The following is a 22639-nucleotide window of genomic DNA, read 5'->3' as shown; positions in this document are numbered from 1 at the left end:
GATTTCCAGATACTTCCCCTTGTTTAGGAAGGGCTTTCCATGCCCTTGTGCCAATAAAATTAATTTGCCCAAAAACTTGCACCGGATATCCTGTCTGTTGGTTAGCGAAACGTCCCTGCCCCATAAGCATATCCTGGTCCCATGCCGGTTGTCTGTTAGCTACATTGGCAGCTGTCTGCTCAGCTGAGAACTCAATGTAATAAGCTTTTCAATCTAAATAGGCGCCAGGTGAAAGGCAGGCTCGTGCTGAATTTTGCCAATCTGAGGGTGTCATGCAATATCTCCCTAGGGACTCCAACTGCACCATAACAAAGGCTGCGGTCGTGCCATAAGCATGAACAGACTCAGCCAGTCTTTGGACAATTTTAAAATCCAAGGGTTCATGAAAACGATTCCCTTGTGCATTCTGAAAAACTGGGTAACAATGAGGGGCATTTTGCAAATGAAATTGCCTCCATACCTCAGGACAGGTAGACCTACCTCCCCTGGTATATAAGGTGGGGGTCTTATTCCGCCTGGAGATTCAGGTGGCTCTAGTTCAGGAGCTGAAGGCTGCGTAATCTTGATCCCCTTCTCTTTTGGTATAATAATGCTATCTAGCCATTCAGCCAACTCCTCTAATTCTTCGTCCTCGGGGCCAGAATCGTCCCCGTCAAACCGTTCCTCTTTCACTTTCCCCAAAATATAATTCCCCATTTTGTCCCAGTCCCGGCACTTAATTGTCTCAAAGCCTGAGAACCTAACAGTTATGTCCCACTGACCGGGAACTTACCAGCTAGCTGCCCTGGCTGCCGCAAGTTCTGAGATTCCCCATATGGGCCACCAAAATGTCGATGCCGCCCCCGACCAGCAGGAAAGACACCAACACCAGGAACTCTTCTTGCCGCAGTTTATTCAGGATCCTGGGCTACCGGAGTGACCCCGGGAAAAGCTCCCACAGAACCTTTATAGTGTGCCTGGTCCTATCAGAGACTGCCACATTGTCGCTCTTGGTTGGTGCGTTGGATCATGCCACCTCACTCTATGCCTTCAGGCATGCGCATAAGGGGCGCATTGTGCTGGGGAGGCACCAGGGGGCGCTGCTATCTGTGGCTCTCCACAGGCTGTCAGCTGTGCTCCTTCAGGGCACCCAGGTTCAGGTCCCAGAAGCCTCCTTGGGAACTCTCAACCTCCTGAAACTGCAGCTTCTGGGGACCCTGCGCTCTCTCTGGTCCTGGGCTGGAAACTGCACACATGTGACATACATGCATGAAAATACACACGCATGCACATAGGTAAAGCTAATATCATAGATTTGTTTTATTATATATTTCTAATACACATATATTCACACTTACATTTATGCCCTGAGGAAGTCTTAACTGTATTTTCTCAGACTCTGATGCCCCCTTGTGGCCGGAATGTGACATAGCGTTGCCAGGTCCCAGCTGGGCATGAGCTCTTTGATCTCCCTCTTACCCAGTGTGCCCAGGGAGGGCAGAGATGCGACCAGGTCACTCCTCTCTGTCCTTCCTCACGCACACGTGCTCTGCACACACAGCCTCATTCTAACCCAACCCACCCCCATCCACCCCTCCTCCTCCCCCCACTACAAAGCCCCTCAAAGAACATTCAAACACAGGGTTTTTTAAATATTTTTTTAAGATTTATTAACTATTACGTATACAGTGTTCTGCCTGCATGTACGTGCACAAGGCAGAAGAGGGCACCAGATCTCATTATAGATGGTTGTGAGCCACCACGTGGTTGCTGGGAAGTGAACTTGAACTCAGGACCTTTGGAAGAGCAGGCAGTGCACTTAACCGCTGAGCCATCTCTCCAGCCCCTTAATATTTATTTACTGTTCATACAGTATTCTGCACTTGTGTGCCTACCCATCACAAGAGGGCTCCAGATCTCATTGTAGATGGTCATGAGCCACCACGTGGTTGCTGGGAATTGAACTCAGGACCTCTGGAAGAGCAGCCAGGACTCTTAACCTCTGAGCCATCTCTCCAGCCCACCCCACAGACACAGTTTTGCCCAGTGAACATCATTACTCCATCTGGCTGGAACAACGCTCAGGTATTCATGGGCCCAGATGGTGCCCATGTGTGCAGACCATGGGGGTTTTGAATGAAAACTCTAATCCTGGCATCTCATTCAGCAGCTCCCACAAGCAGACAGTGGACAGAAGCTATGATAAGTTACTGGGGCAACAGGACCTCAGGTCCCGAGAATATACTTGGGTAGTCCATCAAGGAGATCAATTTCTAGTGAAACCTCAAGTGACCTCAGCAAGAATACAAGACAGAGGAGCCTCTGCACCATCCTGTCCCGATAGAACTGCTCCAGACAGGAGCTCCAGCAGGAGTCCAGGACAGAGCAGGAGCAGGGTGGCGGCAGCAGGAGGCCGAGAGCTTACACCTGGACCACAGCCAGGAAGCCGAGAGGGCAAGCTGGGAGTGGTGCAGCGTCCTGAATCTTCAAAGTCCAGCCCAGTGACACTTCATCAAGGACACACATCCCGAACACCACATTCCCAACACCACAATCAACCGGGGACCAAGAAGTAAAACATCTGGGCTGATGGGGGACATTTGCATACAAAACGCCACACTTGGCTCCAAAGAGAGTTCCAAATCAGCCTGAGTCTCATGAGACCCTGTCTTAAAATATTCATAAATAGGAGGCTGGAGAGATGGCTCTGCAGTTAAGAGCACTGACTGCTCTACCAGAGGCCATGAGTTCAATTCCCAACAACCACATGGTGGCTCACAGCCATCTGCAGCCTCTGATGCCCTCTTCTGGGATGCAGGCGTACATGAGACAGAACACTTATACATAAAATAAATAAGACATCACAATCCCCAAAAGTCGAGAAGAACCAAGGCTGCTAAGAGTGACAGCATGAAACTCTGTTTCTGCTCCCTCCACGGGAGGGATAGACAATAGGTAACCAAACAATAAAAAGTTAAAATACATGATGCCAACCTTAGGAAAATATGAATTAATTTTATAGTTACATGAATATTTGAATAAAAGAGATTCAAATGTGCAAATGAAATAATCTATGTAAGAAAGCATTGGCAGCCCTGATATGCTGATAATGCTGGTTCCTGGGGGTTTGATGAACAGGTTCTGCCCACTGAGAGGCCACTTAGAGTCACTGTCTGTGGTTTAGCAGCCACACACGAGGAACAAGCCAGAGGAACTCCTGTGTCCAAGAGACGTCTGCTCCCCCCACGCCCCACAGCACTGCACACAGGAGCCATCTGCTCTCCACATGCCCCACAGCACTGCACACAGGAGCCGTCTGCTCCCCACAGGCCCCACAGCACTGCTCGCAGGAGCCGACTGCTCCCCACACGCCCACAGCACTGCTCACAGAGGCCGTCTGCTCCCCACACGCCCACAGCACTGCTCACAGAGGCTGTCTGCTCCCCACATGCCCCACAGCACTGCTCACAGGAGCCGACTGCTCCCCACACGCCCCACAGCACTGCTCACAGGAGCCAGCCATAGTGCAAACCAGCCTGTTTTAACCAACACTCAGGGCAAATTCTCTGCTGCCTGAACACAGAGAGTGAACTCTCTGCTCCCTCAGCCTCAGAGTCAGAGAGGAGAGCAGTAGACCAAGACTTCAGGCCTTTCCAGGACTCATGGGGGCTTTGGCCTGTGTTCACAGTCTCACAAGGACTCAGGCTGACAACCCAGAGGCAGTGATCTCACTGTGGGAACAAGGTGTCACCAGGACTGGGGAGGAAAGGAGACTCTTCTGGCATAAAGTCCACAACACAAGAGCCTGGACCCAGGCCCTCCACTGGGGACTATGAGACTCCTCCAAAGAGAGCAAGAACAGCTGCTTCCTCCTCTTCTTCCCTCTCCCCCTCCCCTCCTCCATTCTCCTGAGACCCATTTTCCGTGGACCTGACAATCATGGAAACATTTCTGGACTTGAGCCTGAAGTATGGAAAAAGCCTCCCAGAGAAGGAAGCGTCACGGAAGGAGAAGATGTGGGACTTGTCACTCATGTTGTAGAAGGAGATGTCACCCTCACTGTAGTCCACGAACACCCCCACACTCTGAGGAGCTTGCCTTAAGGATAATGTCTCCCTCCCAGTGTCTACGTAGGCCCAATATCCACTACCAGACCGCCCCACAGTCCAAAAGCCCTTGGCTGGACTCTCAAAGTACAAACTGTCCCTCTTCGCATCTTCCCTGCAGACCCCCAGGACCCACGTGCTGATGTCTCCGTTCCTTATCTCCACCTCCCAGTAATGGCGTCCTGACGAGATGCCTTCCTTGCCCAACACACAGAAGAGGTCATCCAACCACATTGTTCTTTCCTTCCAGGTCACACTCAGCCTGTCCTGGGAGATGGCAAGGATGGGGTGGGCAGAGTCTGCATCCAGAGTGACAGAGCCTGCAGGGAGAGTTGCCAGTCATGGGAGGGCCTGTCCAGTCCCCAGACAAAGCCACAGCCGCTCCCATCAACATCTAAAAGCCTCTGGTAAGCAGGGGAAGGACCAAAAGTCAACTTAGGAGTCACAAGGTCACAGGGAGCTTGAGAACCAGACCCAGCTTAGTGACTGCCCCTCTGCCACCCACACCACTGAAGCTGTCACCACTTGGGGGTCATCACAGGGAACTGAACAAGAGACTAGAGCCATGGGAAGGACAGGAGGAATGTCCCTGAGGAACACGGAGTCACTCACAGGCCTGGAAGAGCTCCTTGCGCCAATCTACAAGAGAAACACAGTCATGTGAGAGGCTTGAGAGACTGCACACATCTGGTCAGCAGCTGTCCTCACAAACACAGACCTGGGAGCTGTGGGACAATGTACCTGCCATACACACACACACACACACAGTCACATACACAGCCATGTACACATGTGTGCACATGCACACACACACACATGCACACAGACAAACATGCACATACATACAAGCACATGCACACACTCACACACATAATGTACACACACATACATAATACACATACAAACACATGCATGTATACACACACACACACACACACACACACACACACATACACACACACACACGCTTGGGATGGGATAGAGACAGCCCTATGCATCGTCTCTCCTAACCACTATGTCTCTGTAGTCCAGACAGGGCCTCATGAGCCTGCCCGGCCTCCGTGGCAGAGAACTAACGGCCCAGCCTGTGCAGGTCAGCTTTGGTGGCCACAGCTGCTGACACTGAGAAGACAACAGCTGGACTGCGCCGGCTTTTATGTCAGCTTGACGCAGGCAGGGTCCTCTGGGAGGAAGGAATCTGACGACCAGAGAAAATGCTCCCATAGGACTGGCCTGTGGACACGTCCCTGGGGCATCTCTTGAGTGATGGCTGATGTGGGAGACCCCAGCCCACTGTGGGCAGTGTCACCCCTTGGACGGTGGTCGTGGGGTATGAGAGAAAAGAAACTGAGCAAGCCACAGAGAGCAGTGCGGCAAGCAGCTCCCCTCCATGGCCCCTGCAACAGCTCCTGACTGCACATCCTGCCCTGTGTGAGTCCTGCCTTGACTTGCTGACAGGATGGACTGGAAATGAGAGTCCAACCCTCTGCGGCTCGAGTAGGTTTGGGCATGGTGCTTCATCCCGGTTCTAGAAAGGCTAAGACCCGTGTTCTGCCCAGACGGCGGCATCTTATAAATACTCACGCACCTGCGTACTGCTGGGCCTTCCTCCAGGCTGGAAACGAACACACTCTGGTGAGAACCCAATCAGCAGTGCCCACTCAGAGACTCTGCCCACCCTCCCTCCCTGCACTGTAAAGGAGGAGAGAGGGCCCTGGGGAGCTGCTCCTGCAAGATGCAGAGGCAGCAGAGGATCATGGGAAATTCCCTGGACCACAGATGACAAAGATGGCATCATAGGCTCAGTTCCCCCACTGCCCTGATGCTGTGAGCCGTCTACCTGCCAAATAGCTGAATTTCATTCAAAACATTTAAAAGTAGAATAATAGTAGCAGCAGTAGTAGTATTCTATATTCAGCTTCACTGTTAACAATCAAAGCTTTGCTATGTGAAAAAAAATCTTACAAAATGGAATAAAGTTATTCCAAAATGGTCACAAACCACTATGACGTCAGCACTTTTAGAAAAGATAAACTTGAAAATGTGTGGGAAAGTGGATGTGCATAAAACGTGGACATGAGGTGAGGTCTTGGGTGACACATCGAGTGTTTCTCAGTAAAATGTCTCTAAAGCCAGGGACCACGATGCCAGCAGCACCCAGGTTCTTGCAGTCCCTTTCCTGCTGAGGTCAGCAGGCCTGGCCTCTGCCACCACCTTCATCAACACCTTCAGGAGCTAAAGGAACAGACTCCCTGGGGTGACTGAGGAATGGACACTGGCCGAGCTCCTGGATCTGTGGCCGGGTTTACTTATAACAAATGCCTTGTGCTGGTCAGAGTTTTGGTGAATTTGACAAAATCTAGAGACAGCTGAGAGGAAGGACCCTCCAGTGAGAACATGTCCCCATCAGATTGGCTGTAGGCAAGGTTATGGGACATTTTCTTGATGAACTGAGGGATTGATTGATTGATTGATTGATTGATTGATTGATTGATTGCCACAGAAGGGGCCAGCCCACTGTGGGTGGTGCCGTCCTGGGCAGCTGGTCCTGGAGTGCAGCAGCAAGCAGGCTGGACGAGCCATTGGGAGCAAGTATGTAAGCCACCTTCCTGTGGTCTCTGCTTCAGTTCCTGCTGAGCCTCCTGCCTTGAGCTCCCGCCCTGCATTTCCTCAATGATGGGCTGTGATGTGAAAATGTACAAGACAAACAGACCCTTTCCTTCCCAAGATGCATCTGGTCATGGTGCTGTTCACAGCAGGAGGATCCTAAGACAGCTCCTTTGATGAAAGGTTAACACTGCCTTAGCTCCCAGGCGCACACAGGAAGCTGCAGCTAATGGAGCCCAAAGAGACAGCAATGCAGATGTCAGTACATGGTAGGACAAGACCCAGGGCCCGGGACACACTCAGGAGTCATGTGTCTTCCTGAGACCAGAAGGACCCATAGACCTGGCTTCCCCTCCCAGGACCTTCACTTCAGTCCCCAAAAGGGGTTCCCACTCTGCCTACAGGGCACACGTGGCCACATGAGCCAGAAGGAACCATGGGACATTGGGAAGGCCACTCACCAGCCATGTAAGCTCTCTTCCTCCGACCTGAAAGAGGACACACAGGAGTCAAGAGAGGAACTGAGCTACTGAGGGGACCAGAGGCTGAGGAGGAAAACTGTGACTCACCAAGCTCTGCCTGGAATGTGCCTGAAAAACAGGGAGAAGAGCGAGTCTGTAACAGTTTGTTCTCCTACTAAGGTAAACTACAGACCCCCTGACCCGCAGGACTCCAGCCACCCTCCCTGAGCAGTCTTGGCCTCCTGATCTGATCCCAGAATCCTGGATCCTCCTGGGGATTCTGGGCCACCCTTCACCTCTGCCCTGACTTACAGGTGGTGCTCAGCGCATCCTCCTTTGTCCTCTGTAAACTCTCCTTCTCATGTGGAAGACTCTTGAGTTCCCGCTGCACCTGCCGCCTTGCAGAATGCTCTCTTCTGAGAAAACAGCTTATGCCTAAAGCTAGAAGTCCCATCATGCTCAGGGTCACAAGAAATGCTGGCATCCAGGGAGAGACCTGAGGGAAGAAGGCCTCTGTGGCCCAGGCAGACAGCAGTGATGGGCATCCTGTGCGGCCAGCCAGCACATCCGGGAAGGCCACCCACTTCCAGCTGCAGGAGTGAGGGACAGCTCTCACCTGGGATGATGATGGCCATGGCCTTCTCCTGGCCCAAGGAGGGATTGAAGATGGAGCAGGTCACATTCCTCAAGGCGCTGTCTGTCACCACCAGCGAGGTCTCCACGCTGAACAGCCCTTCAGCATCTTCAGTGTGGGTCTCAGAGGATGCTGTGAGATTCTCCCCTCTGGAGTCTCTCCACTGCACCTGAGGCTTCGGGTACCACCCTGAAGACACGCACACCACACACACGCCATCCTCTTGTGGACCTTTGATGTACACTTCAGGAACAGAACCCGTCGCTGCAGGAGGACAGACATGATGACCCTGGAAGCCACGTTAGGCTCATGGACCCCAGGAGCAACTGTGTGTCACATAAATACAAGGGAAGCTGTGCACAGGGCACATAGGGCTTGAAGAGCCCTCCCAGGCTCTCCCAGGGTGGGACTAGGCTGAGCCCATATTGCAGGAGAGAAGAGAGAGAACAGCATCACTGTGGGGAACAGCACACAGGTCACTCTTTAATCAACCACAGATCTAGAGAAATCTGAAGGATTTGACTCTGGGAACCCTGAGCTAAAACCCATCCCTCCATCGCTCCATCATCCACACACCTGTGCCCGATAGCTGATAGGCACACACCAGCTCTCTTCCCGGGTAAGACGGCACCCTGAGCTTCCTTCCTTGCTCTCTTCAGTCATTTGTCTTAAGCATCGACCACTCACTGCTGTGTCTGATTTTCCTGCCTATGTCCAAATTATAATTCCACCAGCTGGTGGTTTTTTTTATACCTTACAGTAGCCCTGATCCTCAGAACAAGATCCAACACATATTGGATTAATGGATGTAGGGGTAAGATACCTGTTCCTCACATTAAAAATGGAGGATCAATCTGGGCATGGTGGCGCACGCCTGTAATCTGAGCACTTGGGAGGCAGAGGCAGGTGGATCGCTGTGAGTTTGAGGCCAGCCTGGTCTACAAGTGAGTCCAGGACAGGCAAGGCTACACACAGAATCTCTGCCTTGAAAAACCAAAAAGAAGAAAAAAGGTCAAAAATAAACAAAAATAAAAACGATGGACCAGAGCCATGTATGGTGCAGGGTGCTGTGAGCCCCACACTTAGGAGGGAGCAAGAGGATGGAAGTTCAGCGTCGGCCTGCACTAGACAACTGCCTTAAGGACAGTCTGGTCTACACGAGATCTTCTCTCAAAAAGTAAGTAATGCTGTGCAGTTGTGGGGAAAGACTTTGATCGAAGTATTTGGGAGTCAGAGGCAGGTGAATCTCTGTAAGTTTCAGGTGAGTTCCAGGACAGGCAGGGCTACATACAGAGAAACCTTGTTTCCAAAAAGCAAACATAAATAACTAAAAATAAATAAATAAATAAAGGAGCTGAGTGACCTGATCCCCGAGTTTCCTCCAAGCACAGGTCCCCCAAGGTCTTCCAAACAGAGATCAGGTAACCCACCTGCCACCTTCAGTTCCATGGTGGCTTCTTCATAGAAAAGTCCATGTTTGAAGAAGCAGATGTATGTCCCGCTGTCTGAAATCCAGACCTTGTGGATGCGCACAGCAGCCTGGCCCTGGTGGAACTGGTCCTTCACCAGAGACGTCCGCCCTGAGAACTCCGCCATCTGCTCTTCCTGCTGCTCCCGCCCATCCCGATAGACAAACACAGCTTCTGAGAATCTGGTGCGGTACCACCTGAGCTCCATGTTCTCCACACTCATGGCTGGAAACACTGAGCAGGGCAGTATGGCTTCCCCACCCAGCTCGGCCGCAACGGGGCCCGAGGGACCAAACACCTGGAACTCCTCTGTGGACGCAGACACAGAGGAGAGAGGACAATAGAGACACAGGTCAACACAGAGACCACACACAGTGAAGTGAAATTTCCTGTGAGCAGAAACCAAAGACTGCATAAGGTTGCCCTAGGCTCTGGGAATTGGGCACCTGTTGAGGGCCATGGAAGAAAAACAGCAAAATACCTTTAGAACTCACAGAATGCGGCCCACTGCTTAGCGCAACTGCTGTGGGTGTGCCTCAGACAGGCAGAGTCTGAGGAGCGTGTGTCCTGAGGGCACCATGCTCATGCGAAGCATCACACTGCTTGCTGCCTTCATGGACACTCGTTACATAATCTAAGAGTTGCATGAAAACCCTTAGGGGGCTCCCAGCTCCTCACTGGGCAGTGTCATGGGCACTTGCAAAAATAGTGATGCATCTTTTCAAACATTGCTGCTGGAGCAGCTCACTGATGCATCCACCACCTCAGAAAGAATTAGAGACGTAGGTTGTTAGTAAGCCCATCACCCTTAGGAAGAATTTGGAGATACAGCTTGTTAGCAAACTTAGGATAAGATGTCTTTGCTCTGTTGTAGGAAATCTTGGGGAACAATTTGAAGCTCAGACAGGCACTCTCTTGATAAGTGAGAGAGGAATGTTCTGAGGTCAGGGAACAAGAACAGTGCAGCTCAACCAGTCGTGGCTGACGTGACTCTCACTAAAGCTGGCCTGGTGATCGAGGCAATGACTGATTTCCTGAACTCCTTTTTTCTCTCAGTTCCGGGATATAATTTAATAAAAAATTGTTAATGAGTAGGTGTACATCTGAGGATTTAAGGTAGAAATGGCCGTTTTTATATAAAAGTTTAGATTTGTGACTCAAGATTTTTCATAAGATTACTTTTTAAGATAAATAATAAAACAATTGATCCCATCTTTAAAACCAAAATTGCAGCTTCCAGGAAGAGAAATCGGCTGAGAAAAGACATCTTGCATGCTTACACTTTGTTAATGTATAACAAGTTGATCATATAGGATTGTCTGTGGGTCCTTGAGAATAACTTGATTTTTCACCTGTGATACATAAAATGCTTGATCCAGTCTCATTATAATCAATCACTTGAAGAAAAACAGAATGTAAGCACATTGTGATTTTTATACTGCTTGAAAAATTTTGCTAGGAATTATAAGCTGTGGGGAGGAAAGTTGTTGAAACTCTGCTTCATCAACCAAAGGTATATGTGTGTGCATACATATATGTGTACATATAAATATATGTGTGTATATACATATATGTACATATAAAAGTATATGTGCATATACATATATATGTACATATAAATACATGTGTGTATACATATATGTGTACATATAAACACATGTATGCATGTAAAGTTGTAGGAGCTTCCTCAAGCCCTGTTTCATCCATCAAGTGTGTAAGTGTCTTCACACTTACGTCCTCACCGACCCTGTATCCCCTCCAGGATGACTGAACACACTGTCACAGTTGGGCCCCAACAGGCATCCATGAAGAATGGACAAGAGGCCTTCACGCCACAGCAGTGAACCCCATGAATGAGGGTAGAAGCTCCCTCTTCTGCCTGCGCCCCGGCCCCAGCCACTCTGTGAAGAAATCTCTCCTGCATTCCTTCCCCAGCTTGCTCGCACCTGGGCACCCGGTGCCTGTCAGGTGGCTGGATCTCAGCCCAGGGCTCAGCTTCCGTAGGTCTGGGGAGGGCACATGGTCCCACATTTGTAAAGGTCTCTGCAGATGCTCACGCCATGGTTTGTGTGGCCACACCTTGAGGACCACTGGTGTAACTGGCCTGTCTCAGACAGCACCCAGGAACCTCCCAATCCTGTTCTCAGTGTGTCAGCCCAGTCTTCCTCCACTGACCTATGTGAACTGACCTATGTGAACTGTAAAAGAGATCCAGGCCCTGGAGTGAAGGGTCAGCAACTTAGACACCGGAGGCTCCTCCAGAGGACCAGGGGCAATTCTGTAACGCGCTCCTGGACTCTGTGGGCATCAGGCACGCAGGTGTTACACAGACATGCATTCTGGGAAAACACCCAACACCGGAAATAAAATTCATAGAGCCATAGCTGCTTCTCTGAAAAGCCACCAGCAGTCCAGATGACCCAGTCACTTCTTGATAAAAGAGAAATGTTTTCTTCTGTCCACCTCACTCTGAGTGCCCTCGAAGCTCTAAACCTGGAGGGCTGTGGTACAGGCACTGGGGGCCCCAAAGGGCTAAGTGTCACTCTGAACTGTCACTGCTGCCACTCAATAGACCAGGACTCCTGCCTGCCGTCCACAACCTAAACCTCTGTGATCTTTACATGGGCTCAGAGCCACAGCCTGCTCTGCTCAAGGCTCAGCCCTGACTCTGCACTTCCCACCAGGGTCACCAAAACCAACATGGCTGCTCTCACCTCAGTCCTCCACCTCAGCTGCTGATCTCTCTCCCTGGCTCACTCTGCTGCAGCCAACACTGGACTCTGGATGCCTGTGCCCTAGGCCAGCTCCATGGACGCCTATGCCTGAGGCACACAGCCAGCTCCATGGACGCCCCAACTAAGCTCCTCAGGTGGGGTCTCGCTGGAGCTCAGGCTGGACAAGGACTCACAGTGTCGCAGTCTCAGCACTGGAAGGCTGCTGCGCGCATGCCCATCCTGGGTTTGTATTAATAAGCAGTGTACAGTGAGCACTGAGGACGCCTGGATCCCAGATTTCAGTCAGTGTCCTGCACATCTGAGCAGCAGAGCACCTGACAGACCTACTCACTGGAGGGAAGGAGGAGGAGACAGGACAGACTCACCTGTGGATGCCCAGGGAAGCAGCTGTGCAAGGGCAAACAGGCAGAGAAGATGGCGAGGCAGAGACTGCCTGCAGCAATGCCCCATGTCCTCAGAGCTGGGGAGAAAAACAGGTGAGTCACACCAAGACCTTGGGCAGCAGGCAGGAGGGGCACTGCACCCTCCACAGGGAGAGCTGGGCTCAGGGCAGGGGTCAGCCCCACAGGAGCAAACCACACCACACCCAGGCTCACAGGATGAAGGTCTCACACATCAGCCCTGACAACAGCCAGGCCAGGCTCCTCCCAGCCCTGCAGAAGACTGGGGAGCTGGGGACTCCCACATCCTCTGAGAAGAAAACATTTCTTCCCTGGGCAGCCAAGCTCCACCAGAAATATAGCCACGTCCTTTCTCAGTGCCCCGAGGATAGCCTAATGTAGACAGCGTCACTCTCCACACTGCCTGTGACCCCGAGACCTACAGCCTATGCCCAGCCCCTGTCTCGGGAATAACATGGCTCCCTGTGCTTCTACCACTCAGGGTGTGAGCAGCCGCCATCTGGGCAGCTTCAGGGACACACATGTCTCCAAGCAGGCTGAGGCCTGCATTAGGTTGTGGAGTCTGTCCACACTTCAGTGTCACCCTAGTCCCTGCCACAGTTCCAGCCGGTTCCCGAAACTGACACACACACACACACAGACACACACACACACACACACGCACACGTCCTGCAGCACAGGTTTATCCTCATAGCCTCTGTCTTTAATAAAGACGCTGCTGGGTATAGACAGGGTTGAAAAGAACATAAGTAAACCCGTGTCTGCCCCAACCGCCTGCTGCTTGGAAGGAGTGCAGGGTGTGGGGGAGCAGCCTAAAGGCCTGAGAAGCACCAACTCTTAGCACCTCTGAGCTGTCTGCAGGCTCAGCCACCAGGGAGGTGACCCGCTGGGACTCAGGGACATAATCTCACCTTTTGTTCCTTCTTTGGGCCCCCAACAGTCTTCAGTGTCCACCTACCTGCTCCTCGTTGCTTCTTCCAGCTTTGAAAGGCTGTGGCTTCATGGGGGACAGCTCAGGGCTGCAGGGGACCCACCAACACCAAACCTTGGTTCAGCCCTGCTCCAAGATGCCCTCAGGGCGCTAAGCTCTGCTCAGAAAGCTCTGGTTTCCACATCTCCAAGAAGCAGAGCCCGGGCTACCTTGTCATGGTCTCTACAGAGACTTTGACACTTCCTACTCCAGCAAGGCCCTCCCAGCCAATGGAGCAATTGCAGTGTCAGCCACCACAACTGAAAGTTAAGCAATGTGACCAGGATGTGTGTGATCCCACACACTCTATCAGGAAGAGGTCAGAGTTCACCTACCTCCCCCACCCGCACCCCCTCATGCCCTCACCCCACCCTCACCCTCACCCCCACCCTCACCCCTGCCACACCCACCCTGCCCGATGGGGAGACTTTTGAGGCTACACACACTGTGGAAATGTTAGCCATGACAGAAAGGAGAAAACACTTTACTGAGTCCCATTTTAGCATCAGGAGCTGGGCTGTGCACATCAGAGGGATGTCACCTCCTGTCAGGACTGCAAACACAGATGACGTCATAAGCCCAGCTCTAGCTCCAGTAGCTACTAAGCTGAGGGGAAGGTAGGTCCTGCAGACCCTGTCCTCCCTGTCCTCGCACCCCTGCCTCAGCCTGGCCCAGCTGAGGCCCCACACAGTCAGCAGGCGCCTGCAAGGGACCTTGGACTCCAGGTGCTGGCACCACAGCTCTTGTCTCCTCCTCAGTCCCCAGCCTGAGCCTCCACAGGGGAGGAGGGGCAGGCAGCCACCAGGAGCACTTCAGACAGAGAGGGGACACTGAGGAGACCTGGCTGGGATGTCTACTGTGTCCCCTCACAGGGCGTCTCAGGGCACAGCCAGCTGCAGTGACAAGAAGCCCTGGTGAAGAAGCCCCAGGTGGCTGTTCTTGTAGACACACAGTGCTGGCTCTGTGTGGTGTGGCATGGCTGCCGTCGCAGCTCTCAGGAGGGACAGGCATGTGGTGTGGCATGGCTGCCGTCGCAGCTCTCAGGAGCGACAGGCATGTGGTGTGACATGGCTGCCGTCGCAGCTCTCAGGAGGGACAGGCATGTGGTGTGACATGGCTGCCGTCGCAGCTCTCAGGAGGGACAGGCATGTGGTGTGACATGGCTGCTGTCGCAGCTCTCAGGAGAGACAGGCATGTGGTGTGGCATGGCTGCCCTCGCAGCTCTCAGGAGAGACAGGCATGTGGTGTGGCATGGCTGCCGTCGCAGCTCTCAGGAGAGACAGGCATGTGGTGTGGCATGGCTGCCGTCGCAGCTCTCAGGAGGGACAGGCATGTGGTGTGACATGGCTGCTGTCGCAGCTCTCAGGAGAGACAGGCATGTGGTGTGGCATGGCTGCCGTCGCAGCTCTCAGGAGGGACAGGCATGTGGTGTGACATGGCTGCCGTCGCAGCTCTCAGGAGGGACAGGCATGTGGTGTGACATGGCTGCCATCGCAGCTCTCAGGAGGGACAGGCATGTGGTGTGACATGGCTGCCGTCGCAGCTCTCAGGAGGGACAGGCAGGGTGATCAGGAGCTCCAGGCCACCTCAGCTCCATGGTAAGTTCAAAGTCAGCCTGAGCGATGTGAACCCTGTCTCAGAAGGTGGGGGCCTGGCTGAGGTGGCACACATGGTTAATACCAGTGACAGTGGAGCAGGGGCTCCTGACTCAAAAACCAAAAAACAAAACACACAAACACAAAAAGGCTGTGTGTGGTGACACACACTTAATCACAGCACTCAGGAGGCAGAGGCATGTGGATCACTGTGAGTTTGAGGCCAGTCTAGTCTACAAAGAGAGTCCATGACAGCCAAGGCTACACAGGCAAACCCTGTCTGGAAAAGAAAGAAAGGAAGGAAAGAAAAGAAACAACAAAATAAGAGTTGACAATAACATTACGATAAAGTAGATTTTAAAAAGTGTTACCACCAAGCCTCACAACCTAGTGTGATCGCTGAACCCACATAAAAGTATAAGGAAACAACTAGCTCCACCAACCTTTGACCTCCATATGGAACACATGACATTAGCATATTGGCTCCCACTTGACTGTACTCTCACACCCATGCACACATACTCACACCCATGCACATATACCCACACCCATGCACACATACTCACACCCACGCACACATACTCACACCCACGCCCACATACTCACACCCATGCACACATACCCACACCCACGCACACATACTCACACCCACGCACACATACTCACACCAACGCCCACATACTCACACCCATGAACACATACCCCCAATATTAGATGGAGTATTCTGTCGATGTTGCCCCCGACCAGCAGGAAAGACACCAACACCGGGAACTCTTCTTGCCGCAGTTTTATTCAGGATCCTGGACTACCGGAGTGACCCCAGGAAAAGCTCCCACAGAACCTTTATAGTGTGCCTGGTCCTATCAGAGACTGCCACGTTGTCCCTCTTGATTGGTGCATTCTGATCACACCACCCTATGCCTTCAGGGATGCGCATAAGGGGCTTGCTCACTGGGCATGTGCAAAAGGGGGCGCATTGCGCCGGGGAAGCAGCAGGGGGCACTGCTATCTGTGGCTCTCCACAGTTCCCCCTTATTCATTAAATTTTGAGCAAGTGGCACAGAGAATGCCTGGTAGCTTGTCCCCCTGGCACTGGAGAAATAGGCTGACAAGATGGTTGAACACTGGCCATGTAGCCCGTCCCCAACATCTTCTTCCTCAACATCTTCTTCTTCTCCTCCCTCTCTTTATTAGAAAAGGAGGTAGATGGATCCATCATATACAGGTGAGCTTGGGTCCCCTAAGGGAGCGGGCATTAACCAGAGGGGGGAAGCATTGACCTGATCCTCCTGGGGCCACATTGGCCTGTCAAGATGTCTTTTTGAGGAGGAGGGGGGGTCTGTGGGCATCCTCAACATACAGCAAATAAGACAGTTTCCGACATCAACCTCTATGCAATCAGGTTTACTTCTCGGGGGATTCAGAGTCAGACAATCGGGTCCTCCCCCTGCGGTACTTTGTCCTACACCCCTTGAAGATGCCCATGCCTTACGGCAGGCAATATCTGAGTATATGCCATTCTCATCATGCCAAGGAAGGGGAAACGGAAGCACATTAGTGTCATGGCCGTGGTCCACCAAGTGCGTGGGGGATCTATACCCGTCATTGACTACTTCTCTATCATGCCAAGCCACATTTGAAGAGATTGCCCAGCCTCCAGTGCAAATGCTTGCATCATAGAGGCCTGCGTGCGATGTTGGCAGGCGTGCATCCTGCATATGCACCAGAGTGCTAGGCAACTGACAAGGACCAGACACACTGTCAAAGCTCTTATTCCCGCCCATTCCTGCCGATGAGAGAAGGCGTCATGGAACCACTGCGACAGCCCAGAGACCATGGAGATGTCAGTTCGTGTAGAATTGATGTGCACCATGGAGAGACGCAGTTCCCGCAGGAGACTATCCAGGCTTCTGCTCCAGTTACCTGCAAGATACTGGAAGACACTGCTAGACAAGTTAATAATCTGAAAACATAAGCTTCCCTTAAGGGGAAAGCCCATATTTTATGTATCAGGTGCAATCTCTTTTGTTAACGAAACATTGGTGGTGAAGATTCTTGGGAAAATTGCGGTTGTATGTTTTGGAAAACCCGACAAGATTCCCCACCTGTACTCAGGCTGTGTCATGGAGCCCGGAATGTTTCCCACCATTATCATCCAGATTCCCATCTATGGGGTCAGGCTCTGCCAGAGGCTTTGAAACATCATCATTCTTTCTTTTGTAAGTCGAGTTAACCTTTCAGGCACCCACACTGGTTGGTCTGCATCCTGTGGAAACACACAAACAGATCCTCTCGCCCAGACCAATACTGGGTCTGGGCCCTTCCACTGCCCTGTAAGGACATCCTTCCACATGACTGTGCCTTTATAAGTAGAGTCTCGGCTCTCATGACGCTCGGCGGCCGTCATGCCGGACTTATCTAATTGAAAAAAATTTATGGTTAACATAGCCAAAGCAAGGCACTCTCTAGATGTTCTTTTATACCCTATTCCCCTCCCCTTTTTTTTTTTTGAAGGCATTCCTTAAGGGTGTGATGTGCTCTTTCAATGATGCCTTGTCCCTGAGGATTATAAGGGAGGCCATGAAGTAATGTAACACCCATCTGTGCACAGAAGGAGGTAAAAGTAGCAGACGTATAAACTGGGCCATTATCAGTTTTATAAGTTTTTGGCATGCCCCAGGCACTCCATGCCGCAAAGCAATGATCAATAACATGATGGGATTTTTCTCCTGTATGTGGGGATGCAAATATAATACCTGAGGCAGTGTCAATCGAAACATGCACATATTTTAGCTTCCTAAATTCTGGTATATGAGTGACATCCATCTGCCAGATATGCAAGGGACATAGGCCTCGAGGATTTACCCCAGGGGTAGTTGAGGCCTAAAAGGAGCACATGCTTGACATTCTTTCACCACAATTCGTGCCTCCTCGAGTGTAATGGCAAAGCGAGAAGCTAAAGTTTTCGCATTAACATGGAAATAAGAATGGAATTGACGGCTCGATCCAAATTAGTCAAAGCAGTTAGGATTAAATGGGCCCGTGTGGCTTTATCTACTATATCATTACCTTCTGATAAAGGCCCTGGGAGCCGGGTATGTGCTCGAATATGTTGAATAAAGAAAGGTTGAGTAAGTTTCCAAATGAGGGTTTGTAATTGGGATATCAATTCTCCAATCACACTTTTCATATTAATTTTCCCTGTTATCTCTAACTCTTTGACTACATTAACCACGTATTTGGAGTCAGAGAGAAGATTAAAAGATTGTGGGAATTCTTGAAAAACAGTGATGACAATTTGTAATTCAATTATTTGAGGTGAAGCAGAGGCAAATTTCTTTATTACCGGCTGGCCTCCATCAACTGAATATGCTCCGTGCCCTGTTTTAGATCCATCAGTAAAAATAGTGGGGCAATTTTTTAATGGTTGCTTAGATGTGACCAAGGAAAAATAACAGGATGCTCTGAGACAAACTGGAGAATGGGATCTTTGGGGTAGTGATTATCAATATCTCTAGTATAACTACAGCGAAGTATTGCCCAATTATCCAGAGTATGAGAAAGTACTTCAAATTGTTGAGCTGTATAAGGTATAATAAGCTTCTCAGGCCATTGTCCAAAATATTGAAGGCTTTGATGTAAACCTACAAAGGCCAATTGTGCTACTGCATCAGGATAATGACTGAGTGTTTTTCCTGGGGAAATCTTAGGATGAATCCATAATAAAGGTGCCGATTGCCATAACACACCCGTAGGTTGCCTATATGAGGGCAAGATTAATAATTAGAATGCTACATTGGGATTCCATCTGGTAAGACTTGCAGTAATTAATCCATCCTCAACAAGGGATAAGGCCGCTCTTGCCTCAGGGGTAAGAATTCTAGGGGAAGATAAGACAGGATCCCCAGGCAAAATATCATACAGTGGTTGTAATTGGGAATTAGTGAGTTTTAAGTAGGGTCACAACCATTGTATATCCCCCAGCAATTTTTGGAACTATCAGTTCTTAATGTAATTTTTTGTGGGGTAACTCTATCCTGACATATTCTTGTTCCTAGATAATCAATAATTGTAGCCTTCTGCACCTTCTTTGGAGCAATGAACAATCCTTTTACCTTTAAGCTCAGGACTAGCCGGGTGCAAGCTTGAACTAAAACCTCCTCACTCTTTGCACAAATCAAAATATCATCCATGTAATGAAAGCACTTAAGTGGAGGAAATTCTCTCCTAAATCCCTGAATGGCATCAACGACATATAACTGACACATCATAGGACTATTAGCCATTCCTTGTGGTAACACTACTGATTCAAATCTCTGATCAGGCTCTGTATGATTTATTGAGGGTACTGTGAAAGCAAATCTCATTGTGTCTTTTGGAGACAGAGGAATGGAGAAGAAGCAATCCTTGATGTCTACCACAATAATATGCCAATTTTCAGGTAAAGTGGATGGCAACGGGAGGCCTCTTTGGACTGGCCCCATTGGCATCATCTGATTATTAATAGCTTGCAAGTCATGTAATAACCTCCATTTGCCTGATTTCTTTTTTATAACAAAGATGGGTGTATTCCATGGTGAAACTGAGGCCTGTAAATGACCTAGTTCCAGCTGTTCCCTAACCAGCTCATGAATGGCTTGCAATTTTACTGAGGGCAGGGGCCACTGGGGAACCCATACAGGTTCCTCAGTTTTCCATGTAATGGGAATTGTATCCTCAGTGGCCCCTAGGAAAAACCCAGACCCTTACGGTCAATCTTTGGAATGCCGGCAATAGGATCTGGACGTCCCCACAAATTTTTTCCAAGTCCTTTTCCTCCAATATATCCCATATTATTCATCATCTCCTGGGACTGTCTGCTGTAGGACTCCTGATTAGTGATTTTATATCCCATTGCATTCAATAAATCTCTTCCCCACAAGGTTATGGGGACTTCTAATACATAGGGTTGGAAAACTCCTCCATGTCCCTCTTCATCTTTCGAATTTAACATTCTGGCACTAATATTTGGGGTTTTCTCGAAACCCAGCCCTCTGAGTAAGTGACTAGAGGTTTTAACAGGCCATCCGGGGGACCAATCACCTTTAGCAATTATACTAGTGTCTGTCCCGGAATCCATAAGGCCAGTGATTGCTTTTCCTTCTATTAAAAGTTTTAGAGTGGGGCGATCTTGTAAATTCATAGCCACGTAAACCGAAGCTCCTGAGGATCCAAACCCCTTCTCTCCATGTGTTTGATCTTTTGCCAGGAATAAATTATGACAGCTAGGAGGAATGAGCAACTGCGCTAGACGGTCACCGGGCGAAATTGCGCTCACCCCACGAGGAGATGAGACCATAAATTTTACAGTGCCTGTATAATCTGAATCAATTACACTGGGATGAATAATAAGGCCTTGCAATGTAGTAGAACTACGGCCAATTAGTGGTCCCACTGTGTCTTTTGGTAGAGGGCCCGTGAAATCAGTGGCTACCAACTGAGGTCCCATTTGTGGGGTCAGTACGAGTCTGGTGGTGGAACAGAGGTCGAGGCCTGCGCTCCCTCTAGTAGCTCTCCGGGGTGTTGCCATTCTATGGGAGAACGCAGACTCGGCCACTGTTCTGGAGCTCTGGTCTCCTCCATTGCCCCATATATTTGAGGGCCCTGAGGACGAGGGCCCCGTCTCCTGTTTTTTGGACCTGCTCCTCCAAATCCTGCTGCTAGTGATTGACCATTAATGTCTTTTACTGACCGGCATTCATTAGCCCAATGATTTCCTTTCCTGCATTTGGGACAGAGGCCAGGCATACGTGGAGGAGGATTTTGACTAGTCTGATTGATCCCCTTGGGACACTGGCGTCTGAAATGTCCTTCTTTGCCGCACTTGAAGCAATTTTGAGGACCAGTAATTCCATTTCTATTCCTTCCTTGGGCTGCCTGCATCACGGCTGCAGCCAATCCTGCATTTGATAATGGTCCTCCTATCCCTCTGCAGGTCTTTAACTACACATCTAAAGATTTATGTTTGTATGGATTTATGGCTTGTCTACACTCCTTGGCACATTGCTCAAAAATAAGTTGTTTTATCAAAGGCATTGCAGTATCTGGGTCGCAGAAGATCTTTCCAGCGGCATCAACTAATCTGGCCACAAAGTCGGCAAATATTTCATTGCCTCCTTGAATAATTTTTGTGAGATTTCCAGATACTTCCCCTTGTTTAGGAAGGGCTTTCCATGCCCTTGTGCCAATAAAATTAATTTGCCCAAAAACTTGCACCGGATATCTTGTCTGTTGGTTAGCGAAACGTCCCTGCCCCATAAGCATATCCTGGTCCCATGCCGGTTGTCTGTTAGCAACATTGGCAGCTGCCTGCACAGCTGAGAACTCAATGTAATAAGCTTTCCTATCTAAATAGGCGCCAGGTGAAAGGCAGGCTCATGCTGAATTTTGCCAATCTGAGGATGTCATGCAATATCTCCCTAGGGACTCCAACTGCGCCATAACAAAGGCTGTGGTCGTGCCATAAGCACGAACAGACTCAGCGAGTCTTTGGACAATTTTAAAATCCAAGGGTTCATGAAAACGATTCCCTTGTGCATTCTGAAAAACTTGGTAACAATGAGGGGCATTTTGCAAATGAAATTGCCTCCATACCTCAGGACAGGTAGACCTACCTCCCCCTGGTATATGGGGCGGGGGTCTTATTCCGCCTGGAGATTTAGGTGGCTCTAGCTCAGGAGCTGACAGCTTCGTAATCTTGACCCCCTTCTTTTTTGGTATAATAATGCTATCTAGCCATTCAGCCAACTCCTCTAACTCTTCATCCTCGGGGCCAGAATCGTCCCTGTCAAACCGTTCCTCTTTCACTTTCCCCAAAATATAATTCCCCATTTTGTCCGAGTCCCGGCACTTAATTGTCTCAAAGCCTGAGAACCTAACAGTTATGTCCCACTGACCGGGAACTTACCAGCTAGCTGCCCTGGCTGCCGCAAGTTCTGAGATTCCCCATACGGGCCACCAAAATGTCGATGCCGCCCCCGACCAGCAGGAAAGACACCAACACCGGGAACTCTTCTTGCCGCAGTTTATTCAGGATCCTGGACTACCGGAGTGACCCAGGGAAAAGCTCCCACAGAACCTTTATAGTGTGCCTGGTCCTATCAGAGACTGCCACGTTGTCGCTCTTGGTTGGTGCATTCGGATCACACCACCTCATGCTATACCTTCAGGCATGCGCATAAAGGCCGCATTGCGCCAGGGAAGCAGCAGGGGGCGCTGCTATCTGTGGCATACCTTCAGGCATGCGCGTAAGGGGCGCATTGTGCCGGGGAAGCAGCAGGGGGCGCTGCTATCTGTGGCTCTCCACAGGCTGTCAGCTGTTCTCCTTCAGGGCACCCAGGTTCAGTTCCCAGAAGCCTCCTTGGGAACTCTCAACCTCCTGCAACTGCAGCTTCTGGGGACCCTGCGCTCTCTCTGGTCCTGGGCTGGAAACTGCACACATGTGACATACATGCATGAAGATACACACGCATGCACATAGGTAAAGCTAATATGCATAGATTTGTTTTATTATGTATTTCTAATACACATATATTCACACATTTATGCCCTGAGAAAGTCTCAACTGTATTTTCTCAGGCTCTGATTCTCCATTGTACCCGGAATGTGACATAGCGCTGCCAGGTCCCAGCTGGGCATGAGCT

At 50.3% G+C, this 22639-nt stretch overlaps 1 protein-coding gene and 2 pseudogenes across 3 annotated transcripts in view; 1 reads left to right on the top strand and 2 right to left on the bottom strand.

The window, feature by feature from the left end:
• The window catches only part of LOC311580746 (butyrophilin subfamily 1 member A1-like), a 30520-nt pseudogene extending 16965 nt beyond the window's left edge, over positions 1–13555 (bottom strand). The window contains exon 1 of the transcript XR_014783551.1: positions 13351–13555. The product of XR_014783551.1 is annotated as a butyrophilin subfamily 1 member A1-like (transcript). The remainder of the gene's footprint in view (positions 1–13350) is intronic.
• Positions 1–22639, top strand: part of LOC311582051 (H-2 class II histocompatibility antigen, E-D beta chain-like) — a 185637-nt gene that overhangs the window by 145890 nt on the left and 17108 nt on the right. The gene's annotated exons all lie outside the window — the stretch shown is intronic.
• LOC311580745 (butyrophilin subfamily 1 member A1-like) lies at positions 3465–22239 on the bottom strand (annotated as a pseudogene). The gene is made up of 8 exons (XR_014783550.1): positions 22230–22239; positions 9218–9565; positions 7770–8051; positions 7466–7666; positions 7154–7180; positions 5674–5700; positions 4698–4724; positions 3465–4405 (listed from the first exon to the last, which is right to left on the bottom strand). The product of XR_014783550.1 is annotated as a butyrophilin subfamily 1 member A1-like (transcript).

This window comes from Acomys minous, assembly GCF_964271855.1.
Source record: "Acomys minous genome assembly, chromosome: 13".
NCBI classification, from domain to species: Eukaryota; Metazoa; Chordata; class Mammalia; order Rodentia; family Muridae; genus Acomys; species Acomys minous.
This window is presented reverse-complemented; position numbering and strand designations above follow the sequence as displayed.